At 39.0% G+C, this 24,453-nt stretch overlaps 1 long non-coding RNA gene across 2 annotated transcripts in view; it reads right to left on the bottom strand.

Moving 5' to 3' along the window:
• Positions 1–11,338: 11,338 nt before the first annotated feature.
• Positions 11,339–24,453, bottom strand: part of LOC134311480 (uncharacterized) — a 43,251-nt gene continuing 30,136 nt past the window's right edge. For both annotated transcript variants that reach the window (XR_010011436.1, XR_010011435.1), the window contains 2 exons: positions 11,529–11,604; positions 11,339–11,383 (listed from right to left, as the gene is read on the bottom strand). This is a non-coding gene — a long non-coding RNA (uncharacterized LOC134311480). The remainder of the gene's footprint in view (positions 11,384–11,528; positions 11,605–24,453) is intronic.

Below are 24,453 nucleotides of genomic sequence, written 5' to 3'. Positions count from 1 at the left end.
ATTTATGTGGGTTTCCTTTAGATACTCTGGTTTCCTACATCCTATCATAATGTGCCAGTGGGATGACTGGCTTCTCTTACTTGCCCATAGGTGTCAGTGAGTAAGTTTAATGCCCTTAATGGATTGTGCCCAGTGTTTACCATATGGGCTTGTCAGAATTAATTAGCCACTGAAAATAATTACAGTATTACAATATACAGGTCCTTCTAAAAAAATTAGCATATTGTGATAAAGTTCATTATTTTCCATAATGTAATGATAAAAATTAAACTTTCATATATTTTAGATTCATTGCACACCAACTGAAATATTTCAGGTCTTTTATTGTTTTAATACTGATGATTTTGGCATACAGCTCATGAAAACCCAAAATTCCTATCTCAAAAAATTAGCATATCATAAAAAAGGTTCTCTAAACGAGCTATTAACCTAATCATCTGAATCAACGAATTAACTCTAAACACCTGCAAAAGATTCCTGAGGCTTTTAAAAACTCCCAGCCTGGTTCATTACTCAAAACTGCAATCATGGGTAAGACTGCCGACCTGACTGCTGTCCAGAAGGCCATCATTGACACCCTCAAGCAAGAGGGTAAGACACAGAAAGAAATTTCTGAACGAATAGGCTGTTCCCAGAGTGCTGTATCAAGGCACCTCAGTGGGAAGTCTGTGGGAAGGAAAAAGTGTGGCAGAAAACGCTGCACAACGAGAAGAGGTGACCGGACCCTGAGGAAGATTGTGGAGAAGGGCCGATTCCAGACCTTGGGGGACCTGCGGAAGCAGTGGACTGAGTCTGGAGTAGAAACATCCAGAGCCACCGTGCACAGGCGTGTGCAGGAAATGGGCTACAGGTGCCGCATTCCCCAGGTCAAGCCACTTTTGAACCAGAAACAGCGGCAGAAGCGCCTGACCTGGGCTACAGAGAAGCAGCACTGGACTGTTGCTCAGTGGTCCAAAGTACTGTTTTCGGAAATCAAGGTGCCAGAGTCTGGAGGAAGACTGGGGAGAAGGAAATGCCAAAATGCCTGAAGTCCAGTGTCAAGTACCCACAGTCAGTGATGGTCTGGGGTGCCATGTCAGCTGCTGGTGTTGGTCCACTGTGTTTTATCAAGGGCAGGGTCAATGCAGCTAGCTATCAGGAGATTTTGGAGCACTTCATGCTTCCATCTGCTGAAAAGCTTTATGGAGATGAAGATTTCATTTTTCAGCACGACCTGGCACCTGCTCACAGTGCCAAAACCACTGGTGAATAGTTTACTGACCATGGTATTACTGTGCTCAATTGGCCTGCCAACTCTCCTGACCTGAACCCCATAGAGAATCTGTGGGATATTGTGAAGAGAAAGTTAAGAGACACAAGACCCAACACTCTGGATGAGCTTAAGGCCGCTATCGAAGCATCCTGGGCCTCCATAACACCTCAGCAGTGCCACAGGCTGATTGCCTCCATGCCACGCCGCATTGAAGCAGTCATTTCTGCAAAAGGATTCCCGACCAAGTATTGAGTGCATAACTGAACATAATTATTTGAAGGTTGACTTTTTTTGTATTAAAAACACTTTTCTTTTATTGGTCGGATGAAATATGCTAATTTTTTGAGATTGCAAAGCTGATTTACCAAAAGTATTTGGACACCTGACCATAATCTTGTTGGACATCTTATTTCAAAAACAAATGGTATTCGATTAGAATGTCCTTTATTTGATTTTTTCCACTATAACAACTGCCTCACTCATAAGAAGGCTTCTCAAAGACTTTGACTTTGTCTGTGGGAATTTGTGCCTATTCGGTCAAAAGAGCATTTGTAAAGCTAGACACTGAAGTTGATCAATGAAGGTCAAAGCACAGTGTAGTCTGCTGGAGTTTCTTTAAACTAAGCTGTTCTTCGTTTCATTATAAGCCTTGCTTTGTGCTGGAACAGCATGACTAAGCTATTATAATTTTCTTTATTTAGTTGATTTACTACACCTGTTAATAATTGTTGGGGTTGAAACACATGAATTCAAAAATTAGAAGGGGTGTCCCAGTTTGGCATGGAAGTGTCTACCCTTAAAACATCCATGAGAGGCAACATTAAAATACTACAGAGATTGGGTGGTGTGGTGGTGAATTATGCTAGCCCACTACCACTGGAATCTTGAGTTTGAATCCCCTAGTGGGGCTATCAATTAGTCAAGTGTCAACATACAGTCATGATTGGCTATGTCTGAAAGAGAGGGAATGGCTGAGGCCTTCTGATGTGGCCACTGACCTCAGGGAAACAGGACCCACCATGACTGGCTTCAAGTCTGTTATCAAACATTTGCTTTGCATACAATTTTGGCATTACAGGTTTGTTCCCCTTGAAGTAGACAGGACCATGGACCACTGGAATATACAAGGGTCATTTCAACAATGACTGTAGTGGGTCTCTTCTTAGAATATTACATTTTTGGCCCGGCTCCTCTCAGCAGGATAGACTAAAGGCCTTCAGTTCACTGCCTCTGCTGGACTTATTCCAGGAATGAAGTGAAGCAGAGCCCCAGCCATTTTCTCTGGGGGTCTTGAACATAAGGACACCGGCATTTTATTGCAACACACCCAGAAATCCGTTCTTCTCCTCCTTGCCTTACTTACCATTTCTCCACAACAGTGTCCATGCATACTTGATGAATGTCTGGATGATTTTATGGCATAAAGTGTAAATCTCGAGTGATCTCTTCAGCACAGAGCTTTTGCAATGAAAAGATTTCAGTAGGCTATTTCAAAAGAAACAGTACATCAGTACTTGCTCAACTGTGAATAAGATGGATTAGCTGAAATACTCAGTTCTAACATTTATAGATCATAAGGAAAATGATTAAGGTAATAAATTGTGTTAGAAAAGCTATGATGTTGAAAGAGCACAGTTTTTGTAATATAATCATGAAATGCTGTATCCATTGACAAATATTTGCTTCCTTCTGGCTAAAAATTATTCCTTCAAGGATAAAGTGATTAGCGAAAATAAATAAATGAATGAAACCATGGTTGCATATGACCTTTAAAACATTAACAGTTGTTACAATTGCATTATCAATAACTAATTAAATAGCATTGATTCATTACACTAAATGAGTTCATCTTTACAACCTGCTTTATCCTAATCAGGGTTTCTTTGGGTGTGGAGCCTACCTGGAAACTATAGGGGTCAGTCAGGAATTACAGGGCATTATTATTCACATTTACTTACTCACTTATCTGTTTCTAGGGAGAATTTTAGAATAAGTTGGAGAAAACCCAAGCAAACACCAAAAACGCATGCCAAATATGAGCCAGGGAAGACATTATCCCCCATTTCTGGAAAATGCATTCTGGGACATTATGAAAAAATAAAAATGCAATAAAAAGAACCTGTAATCACCTTTCTTATTAATTACAATTTTCAATGGTTTCAGAACTGAGGACATTTGAACATTCTTGCTTGATACAAGTCTGTGGTTCCCTTTTTTGGATTCTCCTCTTCATGATGCAGCACAGATCTGGACTGGCAGTCAAGCACATGCACTCTGTGTCCACCTAACCAGACTGTAGTAGTGTGTGCAGAATAAGGCCTGGCATCATCTTGCTAAAATAATCATGGACATCCCAGGAAAATATGTGACCTTGATAGCAGCAAATGCCTCTCTAAAATCCCTATATAAACCTCTGTGTTAATGCTACCTTCACACATACACAAGTCACTCATGCTTGGGCATTTATACCTTACATGCACCTACCATGGCAGGTGTTGTCTTTTGCACCTTTCACTGATAACAGTTTGGATGGATCTTTCTGTTTATGGGATTCAACATCTATTTTTTTCCAAAAACAAGTACAGAGTGGTGAGCCACAACCCATCTTTGGTGTGTACTTATTACGTTCATTATACTCTTACAGTCTAAAGACATGCTAATTAGCTCAAATTGCCTGTGATGGTGTTTGACATTGAACTTAAACAGATTAATCATATGTAACCTCTAACTTTCAAATCCTGTCATTAAAGTAACCAAACTTTAATACATGACATTAAAATCTTAATTTTAATGTCATGTATTAACACACTGACATATTTCATTTATTGGTGGGTAGCACTGTCGCCTCACAGCAAGAAGGTCCTGGGTTCTATCCCCATGTGGGGCAGTCCGGGTCCTTTCTGTGTGGTGTTTGCATGTTCTCCCCGTGTCTACGTGGGTTTACTCCGGGTGCTCCGGTTTCCTCCCACAGTCCAAAGACATGCAAGTGAGGTGAATTGAAAACACTAAATTGTCCATGACTGTGTTCGATATAACCTTGTGTGAACTGATGAATCTTGTGTAATGAGTAACTACCGTTCCTGTCATGAATGTAACCAAAGTGTAAAACATGACGTTAAAATCCTAATAAACAAACAAACATTTATTGGTGGGAAGCTGGATATTTTGGATATTTGGATATATGCATACTTGGATATCTGTATATTAATCAAGATTAATAAAACATACTAGAAGGAGATAAAACACACACTCAGAAAGGTACAATCACACGTAAAATAACCAGAATTGACATAACTAACAAATCACTTTTGTATTTTACAGTGTTGTATCAAATACTCAGTTTTCCAATGACTTTTTAAAAAGTGTTTATATTTACTAATGCAAACCCTTAATAAAATGGCAACTTTCTGCCATATTAATAAACTATTTCAATTACTTATTTGACAAAGCTTTTAACACCTACTAAAGTAAAACCCAAGCTAATGATTCACCTCTTTATAATTAACCATACTCTGAGGGCTTTGTAAACTTACTATGTGAACGACACTGCATTGAGTCTTTATTTAAAAGCAAACCATTGCAGTAGACTAAACCACACTAACATACATTATTTTTATGAACTTTGAAATTAAAAATACAAATATAAATGAATTGTTTAATTCGACATTTGCAACATTGTGTAGTAAGAAAGTCGAAATGAAACACGTTTAATATTTGTAACAATGTTGTTCGGCAACGTTCAAATGGAACTATTCGAAACTGTAGCTCAACATTGTAAACACCTGTCGTGCTGTGTGCTACCATTTTTGTCAGTCGAGTGAACACGGATGTATTTCATAATAAATGTGTTTTATTTGAAAACTAATCGAGATAGCTATACCATTACTTATAAGTCACTATCTCTATTTATAGCCTAACGTATTAAACTTTTTAAATGTAGTTTTAACAGAACATGAACTCAAAGACAATTCAGGAAAGGTTCACAACTTAAGTTAGCTATGTACTACCTAAATACAATGTTACATGGTAGCTGAGTTTTGCCAGGGTTAGCATTTAGCCTACTATTGGCATTTTTCATTATGTTCTATGTGATAGCGCAACGGTTAACGTAAAGGACTCGTTTAGTCCCTATTGCTAGACTGCCACTTTTGTGTCACTAAACATGACTATAATATTCCGTCACTATCCCTGCGATAGATTGGCGATATGCTCAAGTATTCGGAACAGCCACGACCCTGACCAAGACGAAGTGATTGATAAAATAATAATAAAAAAGCCGTTTCATTCACCGTACTAAACAGCAGGTGGCAGTGTTTTCCGTTTATTGAAGTTCAGGGTTGCGTATTGGACCAGGCGATTTGTTTTCCATTTGGGACTACTGTACTTTGTGAGGAAGTCTGCAGTAACATTTTATTAATGTATCGCTCACAACACCATATTTACGCCATCGTTTAAACCCCTAAAATATCAAGCTAATACATCTAAAATATTTATTTTACACTTTTCGCCCAGTGAATTGGACCCACCGCGACGCTAAATAGGATAAAGCGGTGGTAAAACACTGAATGAATGAATGAATAAATGAATGTTACACTTCTGATGCCATATATCATCATTAAACACAACAGGCCTAAAAAGCCTATTACTTCCATCTTATATACAGTGTGAGAAAACAAGAATTTTTACCACGTTTTTTTATTTAATATGCCTACTTAAAGTGCATTTACTTCAAAACACTTTAAAAGCACTTAATTGTATATCAAATGAATACCCATGGAAACACTAGGCTACTATAGTAACTGGACAAAATAACGTTGAGGGAACATTCCAATGCAACGTTCCCACAACCAAAATGGAACGTTTGGGGAACGTTCTCAGAACGTAATTTTATTAGCTGGACATGCTCACGAAATTGTTAGATGCGCTATTGACACACAACGTCGTATGTATGTGGTTAGTAAATTGTAATGAAAAGCTTTTTGGGGCTGTACCAACGTTGTTCTGCAACGATATACAGTGCCTTGCAAAAGTATTCAGCCCCCTTGAACTTTTCAACCTTTTGCCACATTTCAGGCTTCAAACATAACGATATGAAATTTAAATTTTTTGTGAAGAATCAACAACAAGTGGGACACAATCGTGAAGTAGAACGAAATTTATTGGATATTTTAAACTTTTTTTAGAAATAAAAACCTGAAAAGTGGGGCGTGCAATATTATTCAGCCCCTTTACTTTCAGCGCAGCAAACTCACTCCAGAAGTTCAGTGAGGATCTCTGAATGATCCAATGTTGACCTAAATGACTGATGGTGATAAATAGAATCCACCTGTGTGTAATCAAGTCTCCGTATAAATGCACCTGCTCTGTGACAGTCTCAGAGTTCTGTTTAAAGCGCAGAGAGCATCATGAAGACCAAGGAACACACCAGGCAGGTCCGAGATACTGTTGTGGAGAAGTTTAAAGCCGGATTTGGATACAAAAAGATTTCCCAAGCTTTAAACATCTCAAGGAGCACTGTGCAAGCGATCATATTGAAATGGAAGGAGTATCAGACCACTGCAAATCTACCAAGACCCGGCCGTCCCTCTAAACTTTCAGCTCAAACAAGGAGAAGACTGATCAGAGATGCAGCCAAGAGGCCCATGATCACTCTGAATGAACTGCAGAGATCTACAGCTGAGGTGGGAGACTCTGTCCATAGGACACAATCAGTCGTACACTGCACAAATCTGGCCTTTATGGAAGAGTGGCAAGAAGAAAGCCATTTCTCAAAGATATCTATAAAAAGTCACCTGGGAGACACACCAAACATGTGGAAGAAGGTGCTCTGGTCAGATGAAACCAAAATCGAACTTTTTGGCCACAATGCAAAACGTTATGTTTGGCATAAAAGCAACACAGCTCATCACCCTGAACACACCATCCCCACTGTCAAACATGGTGGTGGCAGCATCATGGTTTGGGCCTGCTTTTCTTCAGCAGGGACAGGGAAGATGGTTAAAATTGATGGGAAGATGGATGGAGCCAAATACAGGACCATTCTGGAAGAAAACCTGTTGCAGTCTGCAAAAGACCTGAGACTGGGACGGAGATTTATCTTCCAACAAGACAATGATCCAAAACATAAAGCAAAATCTACAATGGAATGGTTCACAAATAAACGTATCCAGGTGTTAGAATGGCCAAGTCAAAGTCCAGACCTGAATCCCATCGAGAATCTGTGGAAAGAGCTGAAAACTGCTGTTCACAAACGCTCTCCATCCAACCTCACTGAGCTCGAGCTGTTTTGCAAGGAAGAATGGGCAAAAATTTCTGTCTCTCGATGTGCAAAACTGATAGAGACATACCCCAAGCGACTTGCAGCTGTAATCGCAGCAAAAGGTGGCGCTACAAAGTATTAACGCAAGGGGGCTGAATAATATTGCACGCCCCACTTTTCAGTTTTTTATTTCTAAAAAAAGTTTAAAATATCCAATAAATTTCGTTCCACTTCACGATTGTGTCCCACTTGTTGTTGATTCTTCACAAAAAATTACAATTTCATATCGTTATGTTTGAAGCCTGAAATGTGGCAAAAGGTTGAAAAGTTCAAGGGGGCTGAATACTTTTGCAAGGCACTGTATATTATCAAGTTGATAATATCAACCCTCTAACGGTTCCAGTCTGCTTATTTAGCACATAAACCTTAATATTCCTTATTAATTTTGTGATTTGCAATGCTCTACCATTTGTCAGTAAAGTAAAAAAGAAGTATATTTTTTGCCTATCCTTAAAAGTATATTTTATTTAAAAACAGGTAAATAAATACATGTAACAGTATGTAGCATATTATAACCACCTTAAATCAACATACACTGATCAGCCATAACATTAAAACCAGTGCAGTGACACTGACATGGTGGTGGTGTGTTAGTGTGTGTTGTGCTGGTATGAGTGGATAAAACACAGCAGCACTGCTGGAGTTTTTAAACACCTCACTGTCACTGCTGGACTGAGAAAAGTCCACCAATCAAAAATATATCCAGTCAACAATGCCCGTGGGCAGCGTCCTGTGACCACTGATGAAGGTCTAGAAGATGACCAACTCAAACAGCAGCAATAGATGAGCGATCATCTCTGACTTTACATCTACAAGGTGGACCAACTAGGTAGGAGTGTCTAATAGAGTGGACAGTGAGTGGACACAGTATTTAAAAACTCCAGCAGCACTTCTGTCTGATCCACTCATACCAGCACAACACACACCACCACCACGTCAGTGTAACTGCAGTGCTGAGAATCATCCACCACCTAAATAATACCTGCTCTGTGGTGGTCCTGACCAGTGAGGAACAAGGTGAAAGCAGGCTAAAAAGGTATGTAGGACTGCTTGTTTCAAACCTACCTTACTTATCTATCAAAGATTTAAGTGTCCACTTATAGATTCCAAAACCAATTGTACCTACATTTCCACAGATCTTACAGGAACCCTGAATTTGTAACAAATCTGTCAATTTAGTCCCAAGACACTTGTGGTAAATGTTAGAGGACAACCATTTGTTTAAGGATCACTTTTGGAAATTTGCAGAATCTTTAAAACTAGATTCCATGAACTCTTAAGACAGCAATCTATTCAGAGGGTGTGCTTCTATCAAATCACAAATGGGGGGGGGCTTTCTCTGCCAAGAAGCTAAAACTGTCGTGGTTATTAACTTTTTTTCCAGGAGAACAGAGGCAAAACATACTCCTAAATCCATATAAGTACTTTGATGACCACAAAATTAAGGTTTCTAAAGGAATGGGAGCCTGGTGAGATATGGAGATTCTGTGTTGAGGAATGCTTTCAGATTCCTTCCTCTGTATTTAAAAATCTTATGTAGCCAGTTTGTTAACTTGCTACCGTTAAATTGTTGTAAATGTGAAATACAGCAAAATTTACCACAAAAGAACAACTTTACCCATTTTCCCCAGGTCCGCTGCATGTAGTCCACACACTCCTTGAACATAGAGTGTCCATGCACCAGTGTTCCACTTGTACAGCAATCAGTAAAGCCTCTTTCTTTGAATGTAGGGGGTCCACCAGTGAGGTTTTTTTTTTTTTTTTATCAAAAATGTAAGATGTCCTACACTGGTGCTGTTTGCATAGTTTCAATTCTAGACAATCAATCTAAGTACTGGAACAGGAGAACTAAGGACTTACAAAGGTACCTTTTTGCTGCTATGTAGGAGTGTGCAGAGTAAATATTTTGGTCTATACTCATTCATACCTACCACAAAGAAGCTGATTGAAAACCTGCTGCCTAAGACAAATGTCCTTAACGAGAGCTTTTTTGGTTTTGTAGACTTAACTCACCCAGTCTTTAGTAATTTATTGTTGTCACTCATGACATTATCAGTAAACTTACATTCTACATTGCATTTGTATCACACACCACCATGTAGCATTTTTGTATCTCTAAATGTTCAGACATTATTTCATACAAACAGTCCATGGGAATGATTAAATAACTGGGACCTAATTTTCGTTAAGGTTTTCATCTGATAGCACTTGAATGAATGAATCTCTCCCTGTTGTTAAACTGTCACTTTGTCCTTCAGCACGAAACCTCTTTTCAGAATGCTCTGTCTGAAAGAATGTAGGTGTTCATCTTAATGACATTCCTAATAAGCTGTCTTCTGACCTTCACACTGACTACAGAATTAGAAATTACCCTGCTCTTCACTTTGTTTTGTGTGCATATGAAAAGAATATGGTCTTAAAGCTTCACGTATTATATCCACGAAAACATCTTTCTCAGTTTGTCTTTTATTTCAATAAATGTTGGCCCTTAGGATATCAGTAAATAAGCAGTAAGAAAAATGGGCAAGTAAAAGTAAAAGAGGGCTTGTTTTATTGTCAATTTGCAGTATAAAAACAGACTAAAATAAAACACAAACAGCACACACTTCATTAAAAATACATTATAATACACATTATGTTGTGACGTGCCAGACATTGTTATAGTTGGTAAAAAAAATAATAAAGGGTAAGTGTTGCCCCCTGCTGGTAATTTGGTGTTGTAACGCTGCCCTTCAGGGAAGGCAGTAGGATGTATAGTTATCTCCTGATGGGGCAAAATAACTACCCTGAAACCACACAACCTACTACCTCACCCTGTACGAACACCAGGAACTACAAGTGCAAGTTCATAAAATAGCAACATAAAAAAGACTAAGAAAAGCAACATCAAGAAAGACTAAAGGAAAAGTAATACTCCTACCTCTGCACCTAACATCAAAAAAAGACAAAGACTAAGAAAAAGCAACATTAAGATGGGCTAAGACGAAAAAAGTAACATCAAGAAAGACTAAGAGTTAGAAACATAAACAGCAAGAACTAATACTTAGAAAAAGCAACATCAAGAAGGAATAAGAACAGGAAAAGGCAACATCAAGGACTGAAAAAGCAGAATGAGCAACAAAACATAAGCAGAATGCAGCTTGGAATTGTCTTGCTAAAAACAGGGAAAACAGGGGCATTCCTGACAACTCAGGGGTGCATGTACACATCAGCACCAATGGTGCATTTAAAGATGTGCACATTACCCATGCCATTGGCGCTAACACTCCCCACCACCTCTGGTCTGGAAAACACATCCATTATTTACCAAAACAATTTAGAGCACAGTACATGTTTCCACTTTGTGTTAGTTCTGCTTTCTAAGTTTATTCAGTTAACCTGTTTTAAAATGAATATGAGTAAAATATGGTGCTGATCATTCAGAGAACTAATTCATAACTAACTAAAAAAGAAAACGTTGTTACCTTGAATCTTAGACATATTCATACATTACTATTTAATTATTGGTGTCATTTTTATATTGCAATTTAGAGACAGTTAAATATTAATGCCGTTAACATACTGAAAACAAAGCAAATTAGAGTAAATATGTGCAATCCATGTGTGTGTTATAAATGTAGCAGTCACTTCACTGGATTCACATCTGGAGACATCCATTATTCATGGTGATGATACTATAGCCACTTCAGGAAAGACAGTAAGTTGTATAGTTATCTGACAGGAAGGGTATCACCCTAAAACTATACAACCTACTACCTCACCCCAAAGGACAGTTTAATATAGAGCTGAGTGGTTTGCTTGTCCAGTGTGGGCTGTAAACAAAGCTTCATATAGTGTATAAACAAGATATATAATCAAATAACTGAACATTTAGCTTCACATAAAGTGTATAAAATTGTTACATACAATGTACTGTACTTGTTCTGTAATTTTACTTACTACTGATACATTACATACGTGTTTTTCCTGTAAATGGTTCCAGTTTTACTGTTGGTGAATCTCTTGACTATGTCTCAACAGCCCTGGTTGCCATCTATAACAAAGAAAAAAAAAATAAAGACATTAAATTCATGATGCCTGAAATAGATTTTCCTTCACAAATACTTAAAGTCTGTTAACTGGTTTGATCTGACACACCTCCAAGATCAAACCAGCTTCAATTGGAAGGATGGAGAGGTCAGAGCGGTAGAGAGAACAGAGTGGCGACACTCCCATAGGGAACCGTTGGAAAGGGGGCGGGACATATTTTCTGTGCAGCTTCCGGGTTGTGGAGCTCTGTATAGTTCCAAACATCCCATAGAGCCCCATTCATTTTCACTACTTATCAAGCATTTTTAGCTGTTTGTTGCTTTGTTTTAAAAAAATAATGAATTTGATGTCATTAATATACTTAATACTGTTATTGTTTAGCATTTGCTCAGCACTAAATGTTACATGTTTATCTTAATTAATAGGTATAACTGAATTTAGCTTAGTCAGCTAAGCTAAATTATTGACACTAGTCTTTTCACCTAAAATTGATTAATTAAAAGTTGATTAATCAAGAGTCTTGTTACAGAAATGATAATAAAACATCAGAGCCATAATAAATCATTATACTTTTACTTTCATTCTTAAGTACATTTGAAGGTAAATTTAGTTTAGTACTTTAGTGGAGGTAAAGAGTATTTTACTTTTATTACTACTTTTACTGGAGTAATATTTCACCTTGGATATCTCTACTTCAACTCAACTACATGGTTTGTGTACCTTGTCCACCACTTACATTAGACAAAATGAACTAGTGCATATTAATTATGAATTAATTCATGTATTACATGTAGGAATACATTATTACTTACTCATGAAATAAGACATGAATTAATGCTATTTCATGTACCTGCACTATAATGTTAAAGGTATTGGTACGGTAGTGTGTTTATGAATCTGTTCATTCAGTGCAGGTAAACCTTATGAATCCAGCCACATGGCTTAGTGTTTAACCAAAATGATTATTATTATGAATCCTCGGGAAAGTGAAGGGAGATTAGTTTATGTAAAAAACTAAACATAAAAAACTCTTTAATCTCTGTACTGTATATCGTCTCTACTACTTAATGATATCACATTATGTAATGTATGCTAATATAATGTACTGTGTGTTAACAAGAACGACCTATTAAGTCATTATAAACATCAATCTTCCACTTCATATACCAAATTGATATTAAAGCAGATGCAGTAAATGTAAAGGCAGGTGAAAATACCCAGAAATTGTACAAATGTTTATTATTTAATGTTTAATATTTCACTCACTGCTGCCTGTCCCATATGAGAACATGACAGCGCCGGGTTTGTTTGGAACTATTGGAGGGTTACATGAACCACGTGACCGCGTGGCGGCGAGATCAAGGAGTGTCGCAACTCTCTCTATCTACGGCTCTGGGAGAGGTGTAAATTAATAAAATGCTTTTTATTGGAAGGATGTCAGGGTCTCCCTTGTTGCTATGCAAAGCACCAGCCAATCACAAACCTGCCTGGTCATGTGACAAATCTACTGTTCATGGGTGATTCTACAATACTGTTGCAGTTTTGCAGAGTGGAAACACACACACTTTACAGCCAACTCTCAAAGTGAAATTAATCACAACATTGTTTGGGAAAAGAGGAAAATAATACATGGTACCGGCAGACTTATCTTATGTGCATTCCTTCATTTAATTAAACAGTGGATCAAGTTTAATTGGTTATGTGCATCTTTAGTGATTAAGGGATTAATCTTCTTTAGTGAAATGCTGTATAGCCAGTGAATTAAAGACTGGCTCATATGTCGAAGCATAACATTAATATACTGTTGGATGTGTGCAGTTAAAATCCCCCTACACCAGGATTAGCACATTTAAACAGCATGTGTCTAGACTCTAGTGCCACATATAACATTTTAATACAGCGACTAACTGTGAACCAAAAGAGAGTGTTTATTCTTTATGCTTCAAGGCTATTTTATTCAGCATTCAGAACAAGATGAGAACAGTTCTTTCTCGCACTGCTACATTTATCTAACTGATACATATAAATTCCCATTTGGTGTAGTAACTACATCCAGATAAAATAAAACTGGCAAAATATTATTTACAAATATTAATATTAAAATCACATTCAAATAAATACACTGAGGTGTTCATTTGTAGGGTTGTTCCAGTCAAAGAACCCTAGTAAACTGTCATTAAAGTTAAAATATACCTAACAATACTAAAAAAGATACTAAAAAAATATGTTAGCCACTGGCTGCAAACCAACTATGTGACAGCTTTTATTATTGCCATGTTTGCCACAAAAGAAAATATACTTATTTCATATAAAGGGTGTGGTTGGGAGTTTCATGTTCTTAGAAATTGATTTTGACAACAGTGTTGCTGACGCCACAGCTTCTAGTTGGACCTTCATACTTTAATATGTTTTCATGCAGCATGGCCTCTAGTGCTAAGCAAAGTGGGTTTTGACCTCTCTACATTTGTATTTTAAGAGACAGTGTTAGCCCATTTTACTAAAAACTTAAATGGAGATTCTACGGATAGTGGTTTGATGGTTTAAAACAGCAGAAGTAAAAATGACAGCAAGGTTAAGAGCACAGTGCACCAGCAAAAGCCTAGTGGCAGGTGTTTGAAGTCGTTTCTTTCCTGAAGGTCAGTCCAACCACTAGCTATTCTTTAACTCTCAAGTTCAATTGAAGTAATATAATATGGATACTTACTATATCAAACTCATTTAACAGGAGTGAACTAAGCTTATTTGAATCATAAGACGAGTTATAAAATCAAATAGCTATCAATTACCTAAGCTGCCACCAGTGGAACAAAAGCACACACATTCTTAGAAACAAGTCCTAGTGGATTGGGTTGAAAAATATGAAATATCTTATTTGATACTAGTCTACTATTTTGGGTCTGTACTGGCATTTACACCAATCAGCCATAACATTAAAACCACCTCCTTGTTTCTACACTCACTGTGCATTTTATCAGCTCCACTTACCATATAGAAGCACTTTGTAGTTCTACAATTACTGACTGTGGTCCATCTGTTTCTCTGCATGCTTTGTTAGCCCTCTTTCATGCTGTTCTTCAATGGTCAGGACCCCCACAGAAGCAGGTATTATTTAGGTGGTGGATGATTCTCAGCACTGCAGTGACACTGACATGGTGGTGATGTGTTAGTGTGTGTTGTGCTGGTATGAGTGGATCAGACTGTCACGCGTACTAACGCGCACCCTGCTCCTACCGATACGAACTCCATTTCCCATAATTCAGCGGATTCTCACATGACAGTCACCTGCCCCCAGCCAGCCAATCCGACACGCTCATCATCGCCAGTGTTTTGATTCGTTTCACCTGTTCGGTATTCCATGAACTGTATTTAAACAGTCCTGTGTGGTTAGCTCTTGGCGAAGTATTGCCAACCTAGTTTGCATACCGAGCGTTATTGATTACTAGTTATTGCTGTTTCCGTGTATGACCTGTTTTGCCTGCCGTGTTCCCGATTTGCCTCAGTCCTTTGGTTTTGTCTGTTAAGTTGTTTATCTTCCGGTTTTGAACTCTGCCTGCCTATCGACTCTGGTTTTGGATCATCCTTTTGTTATTAAATCTCTGCTCTACACTCCGCGAGCGTCTGGTCTGTTACTGCCGCGTGACACAGACACAGCAGCGATGCTGCAGTTTTTTAATACTGTGTCCACTCACTGTCCACTCTATTGCACACTCCTACCTAGTTGGTCCACCTTGCAGATGTAAAGTCAGAGACGATCGCTCATCTATTGCTGCTGTTCGAGTTGGTCATTTTCTAGACCTTCATCAGTGGTCACAGGACGCTGCCCACGGGGCGCTGTTGGCTGGATATTTTTGGTTGGTGGACTATTCTCAGTCCAGCAGTGACAGTGAGGTGTTTAAAAACTCAGTCAGCGCTGCTGTGTTTTATTCACTCATACCAGCACAACACACACTAACACACCACCACCATGTCAGTCACTGCAGTGCTGAGATTGATCCACCACCTAAATAATACCTACTCTGGTCCTGGGAGAGTCCTGACCATTGAAGAACAGGGTGAAAGCAGGCTAAAAAGGTATGTAGAGAAGCAGATGGACTACAGTCAGTAATTGTAGAACTACAAAGTGCTTCTATATGGTAAGTGGAGCTGATAAAATGGACAGTGAGTGTAGAAACAAGGAGGTGGTTTTAATGTTATGGTTGATCGGTGTATACTGATCAAAAATCAAATAAAAACTGACATTATTAGTATGGAGAACCAACCTCCTGCTTTAGCAGAGGCTAAATAGGGAGGCTGGAGCCCCTGTGGCCCCAGGTTAATGGGCAAAAACTATTTTTACATATTAGAGGCTCCTATTACACATGTGCAGGGTAAGGCTGGGGCAAGTCGCGTTGTGCTAGGGTGGGGAATTGAGTTTGGAAGGGGGAGCAGTAGTCTGAGACAGACATGGTGACCTCTGCATCACCTTTGCAGCTGATACAGCAGCAAAGCACTGCAAGCAAGCATAATTAAAGCATTTAGAAATATAAACTCATCGAGCACTTTATTAGGAACAACTGTTATGTTTTTCATTAAATATTTTATAAGCTACACCTGCTGTACTACTGCTGTACCTGATACAATCATACCAGCACAACACATGCTACAGACACACACATCATTACCATGTTAGTATTGTTGCAGTGCTAAGAATGATCCGGCAATCACGGAGGGGTGACAAAGTCTACAGAGCAACAGATGGGCTACAGTCAGCAACTGTATACCCATACAAATAATCTGTATAGGAGATGTAGCTTATAAAGTGATTAATGAAGGTCCATAACAGATAGGTGTACATAATAAAGTCATTGGTGAGTGTATATACCCACATTTGTCTTTATCAAACAATAGATGCACAGAACAATTTAGTAAAAAAAAAAAAAATATGACCAGTTTTTCTTTAAGGGTGGGTTGTAATTCTATAATCACCCTGTCTTTTGCTTTGTATGTGAGATTTAACTGCTTTGACTCTATGGCATAGTCAGCACTATGCTTTGGAGATATTGTAAAAGACAGACATAAATGTTTTCAGGATACATTTAAACTCAAAGTACAGATGAGCTGTTCGTCACAAATGATTCAAGACCCACAAATTAATATCTCGCAAATTAACAACTTCAAACTGGTTTATTAGGATAAGAGCTAAGAACCAATTTGTGTAAGAAGCTTGGACAGGTTCTGAAATTTGACTTGAATATGCATATTACCTAGCTAAACACAACAAACACAAAAAAACTTAAACAGGACTTAATATGGTCTGAGACACACCAATTGCTGGTTCAGTGGTAGCCTAGTAAGTAGAGCCTAGGGTTATCAGTCAGAAGATTATCGGTTTAAATCCAGGCTCCGCTATGCAGCCACAATTGGGCCCTTAACCCTCTGACCCTGCGCTTTGACCTCAGCTTCCAAACAAGCTGGGATATGCGAACAAAGGATTTTGATGTACTGTACATGTGTATATGTATATATGACAAATAAAGGCATTCTTCCTCTTCAGTTCTAATTCAATAAAATATTTATGGTATATACGATACACACAGTAATGCACAATAACTAATGACGGCTTTGTGTCAGACCAGAACTCATTATGATCACCACAATCTATTATAAATTAGCACTCATTGTCCTCCAAAGCCTACATTTCCGTAAGGAAGAACCAAATATCCAAACCTGTTTTCTGCTTTTATTGGCCAAATCCAGCGAGACTTTTTACAGTCCTTAGTTACAATACAGTACAAGAATGCATCTCTATAACTGGCAAAATAAAGTTATTGGACATCCCTCTACAGACACTCTCTGACTCAGCCTTCTCCATTCATACAGCAGGCCAGCTGCATCCTGTTTTGAGTGTAGAAGGTTAGTACTTGGCTTCACCTGAGCACCAGCCTCCAAAGTTCAACGTTGGCTAAAATAGAATTTCAGCAAGGGACGAGCATTAACTCAGGCACTTAACACTGAAGTAGCAATATGTCCTTCTCACAAAAACTTTAAGTTGTAAGATGGCCAGGATAGCATGTGGCCTAAAAAGACACATCAGATTCAGAGTTGTCACCTCAAGTGCTAGTAACGACAGTTTTATAGTAGAGGAATCTGAACCCCTAGGTACAATTTAAGTAGGGCATTTGTGTATCTTTGAAGTTACATTTACAGAAGGTTAGGTTCAGTCTCAGAGGTAAAGATACTGAAATGAACATGCTATGTGAACATGTAAAGACCCTGAGCAGGGCAGAATTCTCTGAACAGGGCTCCAATCACAAGACTTTGGCCACCTGCCACCCAGACATAGTAAATCATGTTCGTGTAGATGCCCGACTGATCGTAGGCTAGCAAAATACATTGCTGAGCCAACTGAGTGGCCTGTCTATCTGTCTGTCTATTCTCTCTCTCTCTCTCTCTCTCTCTCTCTCTCTCTCTCTCTCTCTCTCTCTCTCTCTCTCTCTCTCTCTCTATATATATATATATATATATATATATATATATATATATATATACAGTGTATCACAAAAGTGAGTACACCCCTCACATTTCTGCAAATATTTTCATTATATCTTTTCATGGGACAACACTATAGACATGAAACTTGGATATAACTTAGAGTAGTCAGTGTACAACTTGTATAGCAGTGTAGATTTACTGTCTTCTGAAAATAACTCAACACACAGCCATTAATGTCTAAATGGCTGGCAACATAAGTGAGTACACCCCACAGTGAACATGTCCAAATTGTGCCCAAAGTGTCAATATTTTGTGTGACCACCATTATTATCCAGCACTGCCTTAACCCTCCTGGGCATGGAATTCACCAGAGCTGCACAGGTTGCTACTGGAATCCTCTTCCACTCCTCCATGATGACATCACGGAGCTGGTGGATGTTAGACACCTTGAACTCCTCCACCTTCCACTTGAGGATGCGCCACAGGTGCTCAATTGGGTTTAGTCCATCACCTTTACCTTCAGCTTCCTCAGCAAGGCAGTTGTCATCTTGGAGGTTGTGTTTGCGGTCGTTATCCTGTTGGAAAACTGCCATGAGGCCCAGTTTTCGAAGGGAGGGGATCATGCTCTGTTTCAGAATGTCACAGTACATGTTGGAATTCATGTTTCCCTCAATGAACTGCAGCTCCCCAGTGCCAGCAACACTCATGCAGCCCAAGACCATGATGCTACCACCACCATGCTTGACTGTAGGCAAGATACAGTTGTCTTGGTACTTCTCACCAGGGCGCCGCCACACATGCTGGACACCATCTGAGCCAAACAAGTTTATCTTGGTCTCGTCAGACCACAGGGCATTCCAGTAATCCATGTTCTTGGACTGCTTGTCTTCAGCAAACTGTTTGCGGGCTTTCTTGTGCGTCAGCTTCCTTCTGGGATGACGACCATGCAGACCGAGTTGATGCAGTGTGCGGCGTATGGTCTGAGCACTGACAGGCTGACCTCCCACGTCTTCAACCTCTGCAGCAATGCTGGCAGCACTCATGTGTCTATTTTTTAAAGCCAACCTCTGCATATGACGCCGAACACTTGGACTCAACTTCTTTGGTCGACCCTGGCGAAGCCTGTTCCGAGTGGAACCTGTCCTGGAAAACCGCTGTATGACCTTGGCCACCATGCTGTAGCTCAGTTTCAGGGTGTTAGCAATCTTCTTATAGCCCAGGCCATCTTTGTGGAGAGCAACAATTCTATTTCTCACATCCTCAGAGAGTTCTTTGCCATGAGGTGCCATGTTGAATATCCAGTGGCCAGTATGAGAGAATTGTACCCAAAACACCAAATTTAACAGCCCTGCTCCCCATTTACACCTGGGACCTTGACACATGACACCAGGGAGGGACAACGACACATTTGGGCACAATTTGGACATGTTCACTGTGGGGTGTACTCACTTATGTTGCCAGCCATTTAGACATTAATGGCTGTGTGTTGAGTTATTTTCAGAAGACAGTAAATCTACACTGCTATACAAGCTGTACACTGACTACTCTAAGTTATATCCAAGTTTCATGTCTATAGTGTTGTCCCATGAAAAGATATAATGAAATATTTGCAGAAATGTGAGGGGTGTACTCACTTTTGGAATACACTGTATATATATATACGTACACATACATATTCAGTCTATTTTAAGCTGACTAGTACAGTAAAAAAGCTGAATCAGCAGGGGGAACACTCAGATGCAGAACTTAAACACTGATATACTGAGATGACCCTTCAGGGTTGACACATTCTCAAACCATCTGCCCTGATTGTGCCTCTTAAATACTTGGAGACAGAAATGCATCTGTTGCGAGGCTATTAATAGAGCGCTGTCTGCATACTTTGTGCTCAATGGTAGAAGAACCAGAGGATTGCTAACCTTAGGCAAATAAGTTACTAAGACTGCAGTTGTACAGCTCTTTTTTCTGTTAGGCAAATCATTGTACAAAAGTGATTATTGTAAAGTGTGAAAGGAAAACCAAATTTAATTGTAGTAAATTCAATATTTTTCCAATTCTCTAGAAACAGAGCTAATTGGAATCTGTTTCTGATTTGTGATGTGCATGAGTAGTTTTCCCTTATATCTGCAAATGCATCATGTTGTGACATCCCATGCCATGCAGAGATACCATCTGCTCCTTGGAACTCTAACCAGGCACAGGCAATGGCAGAGGGACTCAGTACTGCATTTTTCTAATAGATCCAGCCTCTAGAGTTCCAGTGTGCTTGCTGTGGTCATATAGGAGGTGGTGTGGAAAAATGTGTGATTTGGGCACAGTTATGTAATGTGGCATACAATTCTAAGGTAAACACAATATGGATAGTTCAATGTGCCAAGCTTAGGTGGGGGGCCGCCTAAAGAAAATTATATAAAGAACAAAAGGGAGGTTTTTTGTACAGTCGGTTCATGTTAAAACCTGCAATGTTTTTATGTTTTAATCTATTTTAAATGTGTAATCTAAGACAATAGGTGGCTAAATACTTTGATACTGCTAATACTTTGAAGCTACTAATATTTCTTAGTCACAAAAATAATCAGAACTTCTTGCTAAGTAAGTATTTGCTTGCTGAATATGCAACTAATAAGTGATTTTAGTCTCTAGTAACACAACCAGTCATTAAAAGTGTACTCTTAAGTGTAATTCTTTTTCACCTTGTCACTGAATTCCTGGCATGTGCAGAATTCCAGAGGAGCTATCATTCAGCAGTGATTGGGTACAGTCACTGACCTAACCCCTTCGAAACTTTAAGCAAGTTATATTCAATGTCTAGCAGCAGATGGGGACACAGGAAAGAGTGGAAAGCTAGTGTGGGATTTAACAGGGATTTAATCAAGTCTAAAACAATAGTTTATGGCACTGGTCCAAGGTCAAGGCTCAGAAAAGAAAAACAAGGAAGAGTTCAGGATACTGCCAGCCAGCTTTGTCACTTAGCACACATAACACTTATACACTTGGCCACTTGTAAAATACTGGCCAATGTACAAAATGGTTGGTGAATATCCAAAAAGTCAGACATGTTGTTGATTCTCCAGGCACATATACATATGTATATACTGTATATATATATATATATATACAGTGTATCACAAAAGTGAGTACACCCCTCACATTTCTGCAGATATTTAAGTATATCTTTTCATGGGACAACACTGACAAAATGACACTTTGACACAATGAAAAGTAGTCTGTGTGCAGCTTATATAACAGTGTAAATTTATTCTTCCCTCAAAATAACTCAATATACAGCCATTAATGTCTAAACCACCGGCAACAAAAGTGAGTACACCCCTAAGTGAAAGTTCCTGAAGTGTCAATATTTTGTGTGGCCACCATTATTTCCCAGAACTGCCTTAACTCTCCTGGGCATGGAGTTTACCAGAGCTTCACAGGTTGCCACTGGAATGCTTTTCCACTCCTCCATGACGACATCACGGAGCTGGCGGATATTCGAGACTTTGCGCTCCTCCACCTTCCGCTTGAGGATGCCCCAAAGATGTTCTATTGGGTTTAGGTCTGGAGACATGCTTGGCCAGTCCATCACCTTTACCCTCAGCCTCTTCAATAAAGCAGTGGTCGTCTTAGAGGTGTGTTTGGGGTCATTATCATGCTGGAACACTGCCCTGCGACCCAGTTTCCGCAGGGAGGGGATCATGCTCTGCTTCAGTATTTCACAGTACATATTGGAGTTCATGTGTCCCTCAATGAAATGTAACTCCCCAACACCTGCTGCACTCATGCAGCCCCAGACCATGGCATTCCCACCACCATGCTTGACTGTAGGCATGACACACTTATCTTTGTACTCCTCACCTGATTGCCGCCACACATGCTTGAGACCATCTGAACCAAACAAATTAATCTTGGTCTCATCAGACCATAGGACATGGTTCCAGTAATCCATGTCCTTTGTTGACATGTCTTCAGCAAACTGTTTGCGGGCTTTCTTGTGTAGAGACTTCAGAAGAGGCTTCCTTCTGGGGTGACAGCCATGCAGACCAATTTGATGTAGTGTGCGGCGTATGGTCTGAGCACTGACAGGCTGACCCCCCACCTTTTCAATCTCTGCAGCAATGCTGACAGCACTCCTGCGCCTATCCTTCAAAGACAGCAGTTGGATGTGACGCTGAGCACGTGCACTCAGCTTCTTTGGACGACCAACGCGAGGTCTGTTCTGAGTGGACCCTGCTCTTTTAAAACGCTGGATGATCTTGGCCACTGTGCTGCAGCTCAGTTTCAGGGTGTTGGCAATCTTCTTGTAGCCTTGGCCATCTTCATGTAGCGCAACAATTCATCTTTTAAGATCCTCAGAGAGTTCTTTGCCATGAGGTGCCATGTTGGAACTTTCAGTGACCAGTATGAGAGAGTGTGAGAGCTGTACTACTAAATTGAACACACCTGCTCCCTATGCACACCCGAGACCTAGTAACACTAACGAGTCACATGACATTTTGGAGGGAAAATGACAAGCAGTGCTCAATTTGGACATTTAGGGGTGTAGTCTCTTAGGGGTGTACTCACTTTTGTTGCCGGTGATTTAGACATTAATGGCTGTATATTGAGTTATTTTGAGGGAATAATAAATTTACACTGTTATATAAGCTGCACACAGACTACTTTTCATTGTGTCAAAGTGTCATTTTGTCAGTGTTGTCCCATGAAAAGATATACTTAAATATTTGCAGAAATGTGAGGGGTGTACTCACTTTTGTGATACACTGTATATATATATGAAATAAAGGTGTTTACATTGCTTTAAACAATACTGAACTATTTTGTACACTGTTAATAAAAGTAGACATTTTAGAATAATACATAAATTGATCTATTTACACAGATCAGCCAAAACATTAAATCACCCACCATGTTGTCAAAACAGAAAATTACCAGCATTGGCATTCTTCAATTCCTGTAACTTGCAAGGTGGATTTTCCTAGTGCATCCTTGACAGTCAACCTTCCTCCATTTGATCCGATGTCCAGCGCATTTTAGGTGTGTTCAACAGTTAACAGGAGTTAACAAGGGGACTCTGACTGGACTGTGAAAACGCAGCCTCATACACTAAAGGGTTCGATGCATGTATGTTGTGACACCTTCACCTGATCACCAGTATTTAAATGATCTGCAATTTGAGCCATAGTAGCCCTTCTGTTGGTCTTTGCCAGATGCGGTAGCCTTCATGTCCTCTGGTATCAATAAATCTTGGTTGGCCAAAAAACATTTTGACGGTTCGTGGCCTGTGATCACCCTTTGTTGTTTCAAAGTTTCTTTAACCCAGTTGTCTGGCCATAATGATTTGTCTTTTATTAAAGTCACTCAGGTCTATATGCTGATCATATCTGCTGCATTCAACATGTGTTGTACGAGTATCTTACCATCAGCCCAACATTTAATGGTTAACATTTAACAGTTGTTATAAAATAGCCACTTCCTATTTGAAATAGGGAGCTTAGATTAATGTTCTTAATTAGTTTTTATCAGAACTACTTGTGAAATGTCTGCTATAAATGAAAAAAAATTACTTGTCCACTGTAATTAATAATTTGACCCAAATACCGCGAATTTCAACAAAATCAGTATAAATAGTTATTTAAATAAATCACTTAACTGACCCAGTTCTGCACGGAACAGTTTTATTATTACTCTTCTATTGCAATAATAAACTGGCAGGAGATGAATTCATAAAGAAAAGATATTTAATTCTGGAATGTGACTACTGTGGGAAATTAATTGCTAAACTGGTCACAATAAATTGACCATTAGTACATTCAGTCATTGTTTTACCCCCATATATCATATAACTGATTGCCCACAATCATGACAAATTACTTCTATCTACTTAGTTGTTTTTTTATAGAGGACGAGTGCCAATGACTGTTTCATGCTTTTGCAACATGTGAATATATACCAGCTTATATTTATGCAATTTGTTGAGTAAAGCTGCACATTAATTTATTTAGTTATATATTTATTCATTATTTCTTTTTTTCTTACTGCCAGATGGTGTTGCATGATTTATAGGAATGAATATTAAACTTGACTGAAGTGCAACTACAGTATTAATATTTTTCTCTTAATTTATATTATTATCTCCAAAGAACGATGTATCAGGCAGAATTCAAAGCCAACTCTGTAAGAAAGATAAACCTAAATAAACAAACCAAATTCCAAAAAAGGTTGGATAGTAGGCAAATGTAAATAAAAACAAACAGCAATGACCTGTATTTAATAGAAAACTGTTCAAATACAATGTTTCAGTATAAGTATGCTCAATATAAATTTGATGGCTGCAACATGATCCAAAATTTTTGGGACAGCAGCATGTTTACCAGTGTGTTTTGTC

The sequence above is a fragment of the Trichomycterus rosablanca genome, chromosome 1 (assembly GCF_030014385.1).
Source record: "Trichomycterus rosablanca isolate fTriRos1 chromosome 1, fTriRos1.hap1, whole genome shotgun sequence".
Classification (NCBI taxonomy): Eukaryota; Metazoa; Chordata; class Actinopteri; order Siluriformes; family Trichomycteridae; genus Trichomycterus; species Trichomycterus rosablanca.
This window is presented reverse-complemented; position numbering and strand designations above follow the sequence as displayed.